We start from the raw sequence: 6,000 nt of genomic DNA on the forward strand, positions 1-6,000 counted from the left end.
ACAGTGAAAGCATGGAGAATGATGGGAAAAGTTGAGGGCACTTTACAAAACAAAAACTTCGGCTTTCACTCCCATTGTAGGATTGGTAGGATTCCAGCCTGGATTTATGGATTCTGGCTTTAGGCTCTGGGAGTCCAGATGAGTTTCCTGTTGGGGAGAATTTTTTGATAGGGAGTTCATGATGAATTTTGAGCAGCTGAGCCAGGAATATGAGGTATCTCGGAGGGACCTCTTTTGTTACTTTCAGCTTCAGGACTTGATACAGGAAAAAACTATATTAATAGTTTGTCTCTGTAAGTCAGATATGGAGACGAGAGTGCTTCAGAGTACGGGCACTCCCTCGTTCAGCATCTTCTGTTATTTATTAGGAGGTAGTGTCTCAAAGGACATTGACCCTGTTAGAACAGCACAGGAAGAGGCTATTCAGACCCTGGAGCCCGATATACAGTTGCGGGAGGAGGCCAGTCAGCTCCTCGAGTCGATAACACTGGCCCAGAGTAGGCCATGCAGCACCAATATCCTGTTATGCAGCAATAGGATCAGTCTATTCAGCCTCCTCAAGTCTGTAACATAGGAACTGCAATGGGACTGGAGATTGGTGCACTGGGATACCAGGAGTCCCATCGAGTCTGTTGCAAGGGAATTGGGGAAGGATGCAACCTATAGGTTATCTTATGGGAAAGGAGAAAGAAGTTTACCTCACGTGTCTCGTGTATGGGAACAGAAGAAGGCCAATCATTCCCTCAGTCCTATATCAGGGATGCAGGAGAGACCAGCCTGTGATGGAGGAATATGATAAGGAGTTTTCAGCCCCTCAAACTGTGACACAGCAACAGGAAGGTTGCATAAGCCCTCACGGCTCGTAGGCATCAACAGGAGGAGGTCAGGCAGACCATCGAGACTGTGATGTGGAACACCAGAAAGACATCAACCCACCGACTTTGTGCACAAGGAAGAGAATGAGTCCATTCAGCGACTCCGACCTCTTACAGAGCAATCAGAGCAGGGCATTTCACACCATGTGCCAATTACACAGGATTGGAGCAAACAAAGAGATTATAGAGCGGGAAGAATTTAGAATGATCACCTTCACGATGGAATATAGTAGTGAGAAAACTGTTCAAACCTAAGAAATATTGGTAAAGTCCATTATTCAGGAATTAATGACAAGAAATTTGCAAAGTCAAACCACAATCCATCAGAATCAACATGATTTCGATCATGGGGATCCGAGAGATGAAATATTTGGACTTCCATAAGGCTCTGCACAAATGATTAATCTGCAGAATAAGATCGTTTACGATTAAAAGTAATTTATCAGCTTGGTACAGGCTTAGTCAAGCTACAAAATGCAGTGAGATGGAAACATATGGGTAATTTACTGTTGGCAAACCATATGTCTTGGTCCCCATGCCCCAACTATTTACAATCTATAGTCTTAAGTAGTTGAGAGGATAGAACATGTTATAACCAAAAAACAGGTGACAATAACTCAGGTGTGAAATTGCAATGAAGACGTAAGAGTTAGAAAATGCATATGGACAGGTTGGGGCAAGATTTGACAGAACAAACTGAACAACGAAAAGTATGAGTGTACCCGTTTGGATCAGTGTAGCAGTAAGGCAAATTATTATCCAAATGGAGAGAGACTTCTAAATGATTAGGTACAGAGGGATCTGGCTGTCCGCGTCCATACTACAGAATACTCCGATGTAGGTACAGCCGATAATAAGAATGGCAAGTGCAACTTTGGCATTTATTTCTAAAAAAGTGGATTATAAAGGGAGGGAGGTGTGAGATCGCAACTGAGTAATGTGTGCAGTCATGGTGTCCTGAAAATAGGAGGGATGTATTTGCCATGGAGGCAGTTCAGAAGTGGTTTACTCGATTTACTCCAGAGATGTGGAGTTTGTCCTCTGCAGAGAGATTGAGCAGTTCAGGCCAATACTGCCTGGAGTATAGAAAAATGAGAGGAGATGTCAGAGGTCTAGACGATGTTAAAGGTGATTTACAATGAACATTTGAAGTTGATATTTCCTCATGTGGGACAATCTCGAATGATCCTAAAACCATCGTTTTAGGATGAGGTGGGGGAGAAATGAAACAGGGGTGAGGACAACCTACTTTTTTTTTCGATTAGTTACAGTGTGGAAACAGGCCCTTCAGCCCAAAAAGTCCACACCAACCCGCCGAAGCGTAACCCACCCAGACCAATTCCCCTACTTCTAACACTGCGGGCAATTTAGCATGGCCAAATCACCTGACCTGCAAATTTTTTGGACTGTGGGAGGAAACCGGAGCAAACACCCGCAGACACGGGGAGAATGTGCAAACTCCACACTGTCAGTTGCCTGAGGCAGGAATTGAACCCAGGTCTCTGGCGCTGTGAGGCAGCAGTGCTAACCACTGTGCCACCATGCTGCCTTCTGTCACAGGTTTGGGAATCAGTGTAATTCACTGCCCCAGAGTGCAGTAGGTGCTGGGATATTGAGTAACTGAAGGAATATGGAGATCGGACAAGAATGTGGAACTGAGGCCACAATGACATCAGCTATGATTGCGTTCAATGTCGGAAGAGGCCTGAGGGGCTGGATTGCCGAACTGATGCCCCTCGTTCTTATTCAGCGCTTTGAATGTGTTACACATAAATGGGGGAGGACTGGTTATCAGAGAGGAAGCAGGCACTCTGGATAAATCAGCCTTAGTCAGTTTGACAGAACGTCACCAGAGGAGTCACACAGTGATCAGTGCTTGGGCCACAGCTCTTTCCAATCTGTATCAATGATTAAGAGGTGTGGAACAAATGTACTGTAACTATGTATGCCGATTAAACTAAGATAAACAGGAAACTAAATTATCAAGGGAAGGTGGAGAGTCTGGAATTGGATATGGACAGGTGAAGTTAATGGATAAAAAATTAGCAAATGGGATTAAAGATAATATATAATCTGTCATTTTCTTTAGGAAGAATGGTTGGTAGTATATTACTGAAACGGAAAAATACTGCAGGACTTATAGATGCAGTGTGTACTGGAGGGTTCATTCTGACCCGACCAGACACGGGAAGTGTTGCTCCATCTTCCTGATGTTCCCAGGGACCCCACTGCTCTCAACCACCATATATGTATCCTCCGTCTCCAAATGGTGATGTTGATGTTGGCATACTGGGAGATGATGGATCTGTCACCCACTCCTGCCTGGAAAGATCGGGATCATAGAAGCTGAGGGAAACAGTGACCCTAACAGCCACTGGCAGAACCGTCCTCCCGCTGGTGTGAAGCTGCAGGTCGTGTTGAAGGAGGTGACACCGCTCTCTGACCAGCTCATTGTTCAATCAGTGTCCGCTCATACTCTGCTCCTGAGTTAAATGCAACTTGCGAAGCTGATACTGGAAAACGCGGTGTGGATTCAGCAGATCCCTTTCCCCAAGGACACTCACTCCGTGGTTTCTGATCTTTCTCTCTGTGCACGCTCTGCTCCATTTTTTGTTCATCTTATAGATGCAGGTGTTGTAACTACAGTCCCTATGGTCCATCCAGAGTTGGGTCACCAAATCCTCAGGTCTCCCTGAATGTCTGAGCACAACCTCTAGCAAACCATCCACTAACTTTACAATAACACGAATCAGTCAGAAGCCCCTCAGCTACAAGTTAGATGCCTGCTCTTTTACAATTATACTCGAGAGGTTTCCTCCTGTTACTGACGACACAATCATCTGAGAGGGACAACTACAGGTGTTCAGTGGACACGCACAGTCCAAGGTTCAAAGGCATGTCGAAAGCTGCCAGAACCCCTGTCCATGGGTCACCACATAAGGCACACTGGGAAGAGTACAATAGCCCAGGACACACACACACCTGTCTATGGATCACCATATGGGGCACACCGGGACGTGTACAATAGCACAGGACACACACACACCTATTAATGGATCACCATATGGGGCACACCGGGAAGTGAACAATAGCCCAGGACACAACACACACCTGTCCATGGATCACCACATGGGGAACACCTGGAAGTGAACAATAGCCCAGCACACACACACACCTGTCCATGGAGCACAACATGGGGCACACCGGGAAGTGAGCAATAGCCCAGCACACACACACCTCCTTGTCCATGGATCACCACATGGGACACACCAGGAAGTGAACAATAGCCCAGCACACACATGCCCCTGTCCATGGATCACCACATGGGGCACACCGGGAAGTGAACAATAGCCCAGCACACACACACAACTCTCTATCCATGGATCACCACGTGCGGCACACTGGGAAGTGAGCAATAGCCCAGCACACACACACAGCCCTGTCCATGGATTAACACTTGGGGAACACCGGGAAGTGAACAAAAGCCCAGCACACACACCCCTGTCCATCACCACATGGGGCATACCAGGAAGTAAACAGCAGCCCAGCACACACACACACCTGTCCATGGATCATCACATGGGACACACCGGGATCTGAACAATAGCCCAGCACACACACACCTCCCTGTCCATGGATCAACACATGGGGCAAACCGGGAAGCGAACAATAACACAGGACACACACACCCCTGTTCATGGATCAACACATGAGATACACCAGGAAGTGAACAATAGCACAGCACACACATGCCCCTGTCCATGGATCACCACATGGGGCACACCTGGAAGTGAACAATAGCCCAGCACACACACACACACACCTGTCCATAGATAACCACATGGGACACACCGCAAAGTGAACAATTGCCCCGCACAAACACACCCCATTCCATGGATCACCACATGGGACACACCGGGAAGTGAACAATAGCCCAGCACACACACATCTCCCTGTCCATGGATCACCACATGGGGCACACCAGGAAGTGAACAATAGCCTAACACACACACACACACACACACACACCTCTCCATGGATCATCACATGGGGCACACCGGTAAATGAACAATAACCCAGCACACACACACCCCTGTCCATGGAGCACCTCATGGGACACACCGGGAAGTGAACAATAGCCCAGCACACACACACCCCTGTCCATGGATCACCACATGGGGCACTCCGGGAAGTGAACAATAGCCCAGCACACACACGCCTCCCTGTCCATGGATCACCACATGGGGCACACCAGGAAGTGAACAATAGCCCAGCACACACACACCCCTGTCCATGGATCACCACATGGGGCACACTGGGAAGTGAACAATAGCCCAGCACACACACGCCTCCCTGTCTATGGATCACCACATGGGGCAAACCGGGAAGCGAACAATAACACAGGACACACACACCCCTGTTCATGGATCACCACATGAGACACACCAGGAAGTGAACAATAGCACAGCACACACATGCCGCTGTCCATGGATCACCACATGGGGCACACCTGGAAGTGAACAATAGCCCAGCACACACACACACACACACACCTGTCCATAGATAACCACATGGGACACACCGCAAAGTGAACAATTGCCCCGCACAAACACACCCCATTCCATGTATCACCACATGGGACACACCGGGAAGTGAACAATAGCCCAGCACACACACATCTCCCTGTCCATGGATCATCACATGGGGCACACCGGGAAATGAACAATAACCCAGCACACACACACCCCTGTCCATGGAGCACCTCATGGAACACACCGGGAAGTGAACAATAGCCCAGCACACACACGCCTCCCTGTCCATGGATCACCACATGGGGCACACTGGGAAGTGAACAATAGCCCAGCACACACACGCCTCCCTGTCTATGGATCACCACATGGGGCACACTGGGAAGTGAACAATAGCCCAGCACACACACGCCTCCCTGTCCATGGATCACCACATGGGGCACACTGGGAAGTGAACAATAGCCCAGCACACACACGCCTCCCTGTCTATGGATCACCACATGGGGCACACTGGGAAGCGATGAGCAGCCAAACACACATACACCCTGCCCATGGAGCAGGACATGAGATACACCGGGAAGTGAGCAACAGTCAAA

This window comes from Chiloscyllium punctatum, chromosome 13 (genome assembly GCF_047496795.1).
Source record: "Chiloscyllium punctatum isolate Juve2018m chromosome 13, sChiPun1.3, whole genome shotgun sequence".
NCBI lineage: Eukaryota > Metazoa > Chordata > Chondrichthyes > Orectolobiformes > Hemiscylliidae > Chiloscyllium > Chiloscyllium punctatum.